Genomic DNA, 11,819 nt, shown 5'->3' with positions numbered 1-11,819 from the left:
GAGTGATCAGATTCACTACCCTTGGGAGATTAGGCATGATCCTGCTAATACTGTTTACGATCACAATTTATTAATGACAGAAATCATTTAAGAGATTGCATATCCACTTCAATATCGTCAACAGTTCATATACTTTTCAGAGATAAAAATTTCATTTTGTAAATAAAATTTTTGATTGCAAACCCCAGCGGTATGATATTTTTGGTAATGACCCCCCTAAAATGCACCGACCCCCTCAGCTGAAAAATAATGACCGTTCCCTAAACAAGCTATCTTAAGATTTGTTCAAACTTATTTTTGACAAGTTGAACCGAAATTCAATTAAATATTCATTCAGAAGATTTCGACATCTTGGTACGCCACTATTTTAGTCGCCATAGATTATTTGTGTCGGTGTAAGTATCTGTGATATGTTTAATTAGATCACTTTCCGAAAATGTGTATTAGTGAATACAACAGTACCAACTAAATGTATTTTACATTATAAGCTTTACTTTAATGTAATTTATTTCCTTGTTCTGTGTAGTTATACATGTTATACTATACTACACACGTATTTCAGTAACGTTATGTAATGAAAGAAATTGATGCATCAGAAACATGTAAGGTCAACAGGTAACAAGATAAGTGAGTACACACATAACTGAGACGTAACTGAGAGATAAGGTAGCAGTTATATGAACTAAAACAATTAAATGACCGACTTGCTTATTAATTGAAATTCAAATCAAGATGGCATATAAAAAAACACATTTAAACAACATTTAATTTGAAAGGATCATCATAATTACGATATTGTCGACAATAATTTATATAGTTTACAAAAAATTCAGGGGCAAATATTTCCTACATATATAAAGGACGATAACCAATCGAGAATTAAATTTAAGAAAGAGTTAAGATACAATGTGGATCTACGGGAATAAAAGTTGGAAATTTTTGATTGAAGTAGGACATTTAGAACAAGCTATGTTTGACATGGTTAGTAATTTTATCTTTTAATCGTTGAGTTAAAGCAAGCGTTCAAAAATGTACCACGATCATGGCAACCAACGGCTTCTAGGACATGCTATGGTAAAACTTACTTTTTCAGACCGTTTGTGGTATCAATAACTTTCACATAGTCAACCGGATTCCCCCACACTATGAATCTATTAAAATTCTAGACTGGAGAAAAATTGTCATATTCCTAGTCACCATAGTCGACAGACATAAATTGTATATTACAAGCGTTTTTACTCATCGTCATATTTCAACGTGAGCTGTGTACAAATCAAACAGATATGATAAAAACCACATGTCATTGAATACTTTCGGTTGCAGAGTAGATATTCAAAATTATAGAACAGAGGGACAGATGATACCATTGCCGACAGGAAAGTCCCAACAAAACATCGATTAAAACTGAATGGAACATTTTTTCTTCGGAAAATGCCAATACCAAGTCACAAATATTACATATATTTTCCATTCATTTCGTTGGTTGATAAAGTCTAACGTTTGATGTTGCCAGTTGTTATGGACTTTCTCTTTTCAAAATAAGTTGGAGTTCAGTATGTTTGTTGTACTCTTTTTTTAAAAGAATTAACAAGGTACAGCTATTTGTGTGACCATTGTTTCTGTCGAATACATATGTGAGAAACGATCACGACTCTTCCATTTGGAAATAGAAAATGACATGTGGCATGTTTGAGTTTAGTACACACAATACTGATCCAGCTAAAATGTTTATAAGAGACGTCTAAACAAAGTCACAAATTCAAAATAATTTATATGTAACGTGACAATGCATTATTATGATCTATTATAGACAATTTGAAATTACATGTTACACCAAAATAAGTATTTTATAATAAGTGTCTCAAAGGCAATTATACCGCATCTCCTTGTTTTTATGTTTATGATGAAACATTGAATTGTTTTTCTAAGAAAAATCCAACTTAGTTTAGCTAAACAATTTTCTATCTGCTCATATCTTATTTATATGGAAATGCTACACGTACGTAGTTTAAAATCAGAGTTCATAATCTGGAAATGCAGTAGAGTATATTTTCGAAAATCCTTGAAAGGATAGATTATGCAAATATTGTCCCTTTCTCGACGGAAGGGGAAAATCAATTTTTACAAAACCTATTATATTGTTTTCACATAGTACATGTAGTAGTAACTTTATGTATCTCGCAAAATAACAAACAATATTGATTTTGGATACGATGGCTTGTTCAAAACTATGAAAGTTTGATCCGCTAGCTGATATTCCACTGAGGGTTACACGAATTGTCACGATGGCTCTTTGTTTTAGCTTTAAGTTAAATGAAAATGCTGCATTTGTCAAATGTCCAGTTTAAAGCATTACTGATTATGGTAAATAGAGCAAATCGGTTCTGAAACGTAAAAAAAATTAAAGTATTATTTTCATTTTTGACCATTTTTGTTAAAACTTGCAACTATAACAGTTTGGATGTGCGGGATGTATAGATACATAAAAACAATTATCTTTCACAATAAACTACACATTTCAATTGCTGATACAAGTAGCACCTCTTCGAATTTAATGAATGTGAACCAGAAACTCTTCTTCCTATAAGATGACAATACTTTATACTTTTCAGCTCTAGTAGTCTTGCTTTACTTAATTGCTGTATTTTATTTTTGTAGATTGATTTTGATGTTCTCAAACTTTGGCGTCATTCATCCGTTAACGTTTACAAAAATCTCTGCTTCTGAAACTACAGGGATCATTTGGAATCAAACGTGGCCACAATCATCCAAGAGGTAACCGTTAAAAATAAGTTCAATAACCTTTTCTGCAACTAACACTGCCAAAGCTTATAAAGTTCTTTGGATAACTTGCAGGCATTATATTTTATCAAGAAAACTGTTATTATTAAATATGGAAATTCTGACAAGGGTAGAAATGTTCAGAATGTCAAGATTTACCTACTGTCCATTTTTGCCATAAACGACAATTGTTTTCATTTTTGTTTTGGGTATTCACTTGAAAATTATATACGAAAGTGTGGAATTGTAAATAGCTGAAGTAATCAGCAGGTCAATGACTATGAATATGTTAAATAGCCGAAATCATGAGTCTTCACTTATAGGAGTTACAATGCCTGATAGACCATTCAACTCATTTATGTATTTTTTCGGAAACCATTAAACGTAAAAAAATTCTACACTGCAAAATTTATCAGCAAAAAAAGAAACAGATATACAAAGAATCAATTAACTTTATCAAAACTGTTCAATTTATTGCCCTTAAAATGAATTTTATCTATTATGTGTGTCATGAATAACGATTTTTCGTTTCAATTTCTAAAAACTTATTAGATTGCTTTTACATAATTTCGTATAGTAAGAATTTTTAATGTCTCTCGCAGAATAACACACAACGATGATTTTGGGTACGAAAATTTGTTCAAAACTATGAAAGTTTGGTAATTTTAGTTGAATGTGGCGCGCTAACTGATATTCCACTTAGGGTTTAACGAATTGTATTTAAGGCTCTCTGTTTTAGATTTCAGTTTAATGAAAACGTTGCATTTGTCAAATGTCTAGTTCAAAGCGTTCCTGATTGAAGTAAATCGGGTAAAGCGCTACTGACATACACACAATGTTTAAAGTGTTATTTTCATCTTGAATCATTTATGTTAAAACTTGCAACTATAACTTTTGAAAATGAACGATCATTCATGAACACAAGGGTTCATTCGGGTATAGACATATGGGCATCCTCGAGCATTTGGACCTCCTTAATTCTGACAGGAAAAGCCTGAACGTCAGTTTTTCTTTGCGGGTTGTATAAATACAAACAAACAATTATCTTTATCATCAAATTTCAATTGATGATACAAATGTCATGACCTGTATGAATATGATGCATGTGTACCAGAAACTCTTCTTCCTTTAAGATGACAATATGTTATACTTTCCAGCTCTAGTAGGTTTGCTTTACTTAATTGCTTTATTTTTGTATTTTACTTTTGTTGCTTTTGCTACTTTCAATCTTTGGTGTCCGACGTCCATAAAATTTTACAAAAAAAATCTTCCCTTCTGAAAAGTTAAATCACAAAAATACTGAACTCCGAGGAAAATTCAAAACAAAAAGTCCCTAATCAAATGGCAAAATCAAAAGCACAAACACATCAAACGAATGGACAACAGGTCCAATTTTGGAATCAAACGTGGTCAAAATCATCCTTGAGGTAATTGTTAAAAAATGCGTCCGATAACCCGTTCTACCTTCTAAGATTGCCACGGAATATAAAGAAATTAGGACAACATGCAGGAATTATATTTTATTAAGAATACTGTTATTATTAGATATGGAATGTTTTACCAGGTTAAAATTTTTCACAATGTCAGGATTTACCTACTGTCCATGTTTTCCAAATTTGTCAGACGACTCCATATTGCCCTAAACGACGAATTTAAAAAAAGTTGAACAATTTCGGACATCATCTTAAAAATTATACAAGAAAGTGTAAATTTAAACTGTAAATAGTTGAAGTAATCAACAGGTCAGTGATTATAAGTATGTCAAACATCCGAAAGCATAAGTCTTCACCTATCAGAGTTATCATGCTTGATAGACCATTTTTACTCATTTATGTGTTTTTGCGGAAACCGTTAAACGGAAAAAAAGTCTACACAGCAAAACGTATCAGCAAAAACAAGATATACAAAGAAGCATTACCAAAACTGTTTGTCAAGATATTGCCCTTAAAATCAATTGTATCCATTTTGTTTGTCATTGAATGACGACCTTGTTTACGCAAAACAAGTGAGCTTTGAGACCCTTCTTAATGAAAAAAATAAATATCAACAGGACAAGATTTAAAAATAATTTAACATTGCCGGGACCGTACGTCGATTTTTTGTAGAAAAAAAAATGTCTTTCAATGACAATTTTACCAATTTGTGCAAAACCTACAATAAATAAAGAGGAACTTAAAATATAAAAAAATAAACAAAATAAGATTTACAAATTTGCCATTATGGCTGAAATGGTCAATTTACTCTCTTTATGAGTAATTACACTGAAATGATTATTTTTTTGATAAATATTTACCTTTTTGCTGAAATCTGTACATATTCTTACTGCTTTGTATTTTTGTTATTCAAAAATACCGGGTGAGCGTTACAGGTTTCTTGTATCCTCTAGTTGTTGTCAAACAATTTTCATTGTGTCCTTTATGACTTAGCATAACAGCTCTTTTAAATGAAAAACGCGGTTTGTTTAATGGGAAATCAAAAACCATTAGTTGAAATAAACCAACAAAATAGGACGAATTTTCAGCTGTACAAGGGACATGGATCCGTAGTGCTACTTCTGTTAAAGTTTGAATATTAAGTCGCATATTCCTGGCAAGCAGAGACTGGCATTGTGAGTGTAGCCAATGTGTCGTATTGCATAGAAAACTATGATAGATAAAAATTTTAAACAAAAAAGAATTTTCTCTAAAAAAAAAACCAAACCTGATAGAATATTTTATCAAATGTTTGCTTTATTGGAAATTTTCTTGTAATGACTAAATGATTATTTATTTCTATACGCCCCATCAGAACAAAAAGGCTATATCGCGGCGAGAGCGAATTCAAATATTTTAACTAAAGACAGGTTTTAAACATCAGTCAACAGGTCTTTCAATTTACTAAAACTGTTATTTAAAGCGAAATTTTGTATGCACATATAAAATTTACAAACAAGATAAAGGGATAAAGCTTTGAATTCGTTTTACACTTATACAATATATTTATAGTTTGGAATATATTCCAATTTTAAAACAAAAAATGAAATAATTATGTCAACAGGAATATTATAAATAAATCATACATATTATCCGGATATCAGAAAAGTCAATACATTCAATTGAAATATGCCTAATTGTATACTTGTAATCGCAAGGTATACATTTTGGTTGAATTTTATTTATAAAAGATATATTCTTGATAACAGATGATGAGAGACTATATACATGTATACACAGCAAAAAGAAAAAGAGAACAAAATCTTAGATAGACTTATAATACGGGTTTTTATGCGTAAATAACTTAACAATTATTAAAATGTTTTCTGAATGGATCAGGATAAGAAAGAAGATCGGAGTTCTTAAGCTTAACAAAACCGACTGTTACACGCTTTGCAACTTCCAATACAACCTTATGTGGCATCAATTTGATTTGAAAAAAAGGTCAGTTATATATTTTGTCTACTTTTAGAAAGCAAAAGATACAGCCAGGCATGACAAATAGATAGATTATAATGAATTAAAACTGATGGCTGGTGTAACTTTTCCTCAAAGAGCAAACGTGTTGATAATTGGTGATTTCAATGTTGGTAAAAGTACTTTAATCAATTATCAACGGACAAAACGATTTGATGATACAATTGTTCCTACAATAGAAATTGAACCGAGTACAATAAGTGTTACTGTAAATGGTAAAGATATGATTATTACTGTGAAGGACTCTCCAGGTATGAAAGAGGATTCAATAAAATACGGGTGAGTTATATGAGTGTTGAGACTTCTTTTGTAATATGCATGTGGTATTTATTTGTTTGTTTCTTTCTATTGAGAGATAGATATTAAAGATTTGTCAATAGAAGCAACACGAGTTAATTTTTTTTTTATAAATTGTCATGCCTACATGTCCCTGTGATGTTCAATAAGTAATAGGCATATATTTACAAGTATCAAATTTTAAAATTTTTAATATGCTGTTGTTTGATTATATTTACAATCTATGTGGGTTTTTTTTGTGAACGAGGCTCAATTCTATTTTGTGCCTAATTTGCCATGTTCGAATTACTTTCAAATATTTACTTTAATTAAGTACAAAAACTTCGTTATAAAATACGTTTGCTATTATATATCTGAAAAAGGTTAAAAAATGTTACTCCCTCTAAAAGGCTATTGAACACTCCAGATTTTGCTACAGAAAATAACTATCGACATTAAACACTTTCAGGATAGAAAAAGAAGAGAAAAACATGTTGAGGTAGCTGGGGTGTCTTCCTCCATCTTGGATTTTGAATTAGCAGATAACAATCGGTCTAGATCTTTAATGAAATATGCAAATTTCGAGAGTAGTATGTAATTCATGTATAAGACTTATCATCTTAATATAGAAAGTTTTGTGTTTTATCGTATTTTACACCTTTATTTTACAACAACAAAAAAACAGAATGTTTTTGTTTGATTCATATTTTTCAACTTTGCCACATAAGGAGAGATAACTCTTATGAAGCAACTTTTATAATAGAATGTGTTGTGAATTTACCTATTTTATTATGCAGCAAGAAAATGAGTCCAGTGACCCCATATTTTCTTTTTCTTATCTGAAAGCATGTTATCTGAGCTATCTTCTCATACTTTATCTTAAAATTCTATGTTGTAGTTATCTTTTTATCGCACAAAATTAGGTTTTCTTTCCATAGGCTATACAAAATTTGACTATTTTGCACAACCTGTAGCGTGAAAAACAGCCCGGTGACACATACTTTTTTTTTTATTTTTGAAAAAAAATATGATATAAACTACATTTTGACAAATTGTTTAAAAGATCTATGGATTTTATTTCAGACTCCCATCTACCTTAATAGACAATAAGAAAAGAATCCTATTGCTTTTATATGGCAATTGTTTTCTATTCGTTTAATATGACCTTTTTTCTATTCGTTTGATGTGTTTGAGCGTTTGATTGCCAATTGATAAAGGACATTCCGTTTTGAATTGGAGTTCGGTATTTTTGCTATTTTACATTTTTTGTAAGTATAAAATTGAGTATTCAAGCAAATGATTCATCATCCGTATGAAAGCAACATTGAATTATCATTTTATAATTTCTGCAAACTTTTTTTTTTTTTATTTCAGGCGATTTGTGTTTCCCGAATTTCAGAACTGTGCAGTGATCGTGTTCGTCTACGACAAGACACACAGACCCAGCTTTGATCAGATAACATACTTAAAAAACATGGTGGACGAATTAGTTAATCGTCGTATGGAGTGTATTCTTGTCGGAAATAAATGTGACATAGCAAAGGACGACGATGTTACATTTGAGGATGGCCACGAAAGATGTGCTGAATTAAAAATGGATTTGTTTATTGAAATATCGGCAAAAAAAGGTACAAACGTGGAAGAACTCTTTCGGGAAGCAGCTTTGCGCTTGAAAGACATGGAGCTTGAATTTGGATCCACAAAAGAACTACCTAAAAGTGAAAACACCCCAAAAAGCTGCCAATGTTAAGGTAGCTTTGGTGTCCAAATGTTGGATGATAGATTTTTCTTTTACTTCTGTAAAGGATTTCTTGGTCAATGTAATTTCAATAAAAATACTCGTTGAAATTCACGAAAAAATAGTTATTTTGTATGGATTATAGATGGGATATATTTTAAACCGAAACAGAATTTTTGCAACATGCCCAGAAATAATGCTCAGCAAAATGTATGCTATCAAAATACTAACCAAGTTATTGCTGAAAAACAGGATGTAAATAGAGGCAACAGTAGGACCACAATAAAAAAAACAAACATGATTTAGCTCAGGTGTACTGGAAGACTCTGCAGTTCATGCTCCACTACTGACATATATCAGTTAATTCTTCATTTTCGTAACTTATGTGAAAATAATTATAATGTTTATCAAAATCAAAGTGTTTATGAGTTCACATCAGGTGATTATGTGTGTTTTTAAACATAAAATGTTATTTGATCAAATGAAAACATACTGCCATAAGACTGTTTTTATTGTTATTTAGAAATATTGCCGTCGAATGCACATGAGTCTCCACATACTGGAAGATGTTAAGATTTTATCAACTCGACTCGAAATTTATTTTTTATTTGTTATTAGAAAAACGTTAATGTGGGGTAAATTGATATCATATGTACAATCGGATTATCAGGAATACGTCAGATAATACATGTACACGTGTTCCATGGTCAATTTCTATCATACTTTCTTAATGAGTTATGATTGATTTGATGAAGAACAAAAGCTGTTGGCATAGTGACTTTGTGGAATGAACATTATTTAAAACAACAGATCGTTTTATTTCCATTCAAATGGTTTCTTTAATTTCTTTAGAACATAAAACACTCATGATAATGCAGAAAAAAATCATATCCAAGGGCCTTTAGCAATGACTTACCCTTATATAAGTTGTCTTGGGATGCGGCACGGTGAAAAAAGGACGAAATGCTCTATAAACCTTTTTCTTTAGATTTAGACAATTTCGAAACTATATGGTCAATTATATCATTACCGTATGCAAACTGATCATCAATTTATAATATACAAATATATCATGCTTACAAGGGGTATTTGCCAAAAAAAACCGGTTGAGAGGTAAACAATTACCAGAGCTGTTAGGCGAGGGAAATTTGTTTAGCTTGAAACCGGTATATTTTGGCAAGTACCCCTTGTTACCATGATAATATTGTTTGATTCCAACGAATGTTCTTTTCAATCTCAACGAAAAGTCTAGAGTTCTTTGGACGTCGCGTTATCTTTAAACATGGTAATTCCAATCTGTCGTGATATTTGCTAGCAAATACACCGGCACATGATTATTCTCTAATGAAAAATACTGACAAATACATCAGTAGAGAAAAGGAAATCTCAATGTATAGAAAGTTTGTGAAAAATATCAATTCTTTCATCCAATCAAACTACAGCATTATTACATAAGGTGAAATTATAATGCAAATCAACCTATCAGTTAACTGTTAATTTTCCACTGCCCAGAAGTCATAGTTCTGGTATTTGCATTATTTAAATGGAATAATTTCCAATGTAGTCAATTATTATTATTATTTTGGTTAGGATTATTGAGGATTTTGTATATAAAATTGAGAACGGAAATGGGGAATATGTCAAAGAGATAACAAACCGACCAAAGAGCAGATCACAGCCGAAGGCCTCCAAAGTTTTTTAACAGTACAAGAAATTTATGAGAGAATATCAGGAAAATGCAGTTGTTATCAAATGGTCCGTGTCTATGCACAAGGCGTTTGTTTTTGTTGCACTTCAGTGTTTCTGTTGTTCCGTTGTTTTCCTCTTATAGTTAATGTGTTTCCCTCGGTTTTAATTTGAAACCTAGTTTTGTTTTCTCTCAATCTGTTTATGACTGTTGAACAGCGGTATACTGCTGTTGCCTTTATTTAAAACAAAAAAAGAAAAGAAGAAAGACTGACAAATTCAAACGCAAAGAAAAAAAGAAGAATAAACACTACACAGATTGTAGACCTGCATACAGTAAACATGTTATGTAGATCTTGAAATTCTTGCTGCTTAGGACTGTAGTTTGTTTTCATCAAAAGGAAGTTTCTGTGTAAACTAAGTGTGTCCTATTACACCTTCTTCATCAGACACACTTCTTCATCAGACACACTTAGGACTTAAGAACAGTATTTCGAATGTATAAATTGTTATTTAGTGCAATTAAGTGTTTTATTTGAAGTAATGATTTTTTATTTAGTGTTGTTTTGGGAGAGAAAAAAAAACCTAGTATTTATGCATATATGTTGATGGATTATGTGTGTTTTTCGCTTGATAAATCTTGGATGTAGAATCGTCTGATAAAAATCACATGGTACAACTAGAATAAATTTCCAGGTATGTAACACTCTAGTAACGGTTATTCAACTAATGAGGGTGTGCTCGATTATAAGTCATATTTGAAACAAAATATGATTCGATATTTCAAACCATTCTATTAGATCAAATAGAATTAAACAAGAAAACAGTGTTTCGTGTTTCATGCATAACCCAACATTTTTTTCTTTCCCTTTGCTCATAACAACGAAAAAAATGTTATGCATGTTTAAGCGAATAATTCTTAAATAGCAATACAAGCAAACTGAAATCATTCTTCCCTATTATCAGAAAGGAGGCAAACAGTTTTAGAAAAAAAAACCTGAGTGATTAAAAACAGTTCTAGATTTCGTTTTGTAAGTCTTTAACTTGAGTGGAAAACTGCTTTTTGATTTCATTAAAACATTTCAAGATTAACGCCGTCATTTGCACTGCCGATATAACTGTTATATTTGCCACTGGACATATAACAACAGTAAAGAAATTCGATTATGTTACGCGTTTCTGTTGAAAATTGAATAAAAATCCCACCCAATATTTAACTAAAGTCTTATTCAAATGTTATCCATACTCCCTCAAATTCTATTCATTAATACTATATTCAAATTATAACAACAAAAAATCAAATAATATACCGAATACGTCATTTTGACCATTTCAGTTTTTTTGTAGAAACTATATCCGAGTAATATTTCTTTTGTTAATGTACATTTATTATAAAATGGAACAACCGATTTTTGCTGTACAAAATCAAAATACAACACTTTAAATTTCAAGCAAATGATATCTTAAACGGTAAAATTAAAATCAAATCTGTAAGTGAATATAAAAATAAGAAAATGTAGTATGATTGTCAATAAGACAACTCTCCACAAGAGACCAAATGACACAGAAATTAACAACTATAGGTCACCGTACGGCCTTCAACAATGAGCAAAGCCAATACCGCAGTCAGCTATAAAAGGCCCCGAAATGACAAATGTAAAACAATTCAAACGAGAAAACTAACGGCCTGATTCATGTACAAAATAATGAACGAAAAACAAATATGATATACGGCAACAAACGACAACCACTGAATTAAAGGCTTCTGACTTGGGACAGGCACATACAGAATGTGGCGGGGTTAAACATGTTAGAGGGCGCCCAACCCTTCCCCTAACTTTGAACAGTGGTGTAACAGTACAACATTTGAACAAACTATAAAAATCAGT

At 31.1% G+C, this 11,819-nt stretch overlaps 1 long non-coding RNA gene across 3 annotated transcripts; it reads left to right on the top strand.

The window, feature by feature from the left end:
• The first annotated feature begins 366 nt into the window (after positions 1-366).
• On the top strand, positions 367-8,745 carry LOC127724613 (uncharacterized). 3 transcript variants are annotated; one of them, XR_007992600.1, is made up of 4 exons: positions 367-627; positions 2,659-2,775; positions 6,226-6,509; positions 7,881-8,745. It is a non-coding gene; the product is annotated as an uncharacterized LOC127724613 (long non-coding RNA). The 3 variants fall into 3 exon arrangements; XR_007992601.1 differs by lacking the exon at positions 367-627 and adding an exon at positions 628-666; XR_007992599.1 differs by lacking the exon at positions 367-627 and adding an exon at positions 687-981.
• The last annotated feature ends 3,074 nt before the right edge of the window (positions 8,746-11,819 follow it).

Source organism: Mytilus californianus, unplaced genomic scaffold, assembly GCF_021869535.1.
Source record: "Mytilus californianus isolate M0D057914Y unplaced genomic scaffold, xbMytCali1.0.p SCAF_14, whole genome shotgun sequence".
Lineage (NCBI taxonomy): Eukaryota > Metazoa > Mollusca > Bivalvia > Mytilida > Mytilidae > Mytilus > Mytilus californianus.
The sequence above is the reverse complement of the archived record's forward strand: the minus strand, read 5'-3'. Positions and strand labels throughout refer to the sequence as shown.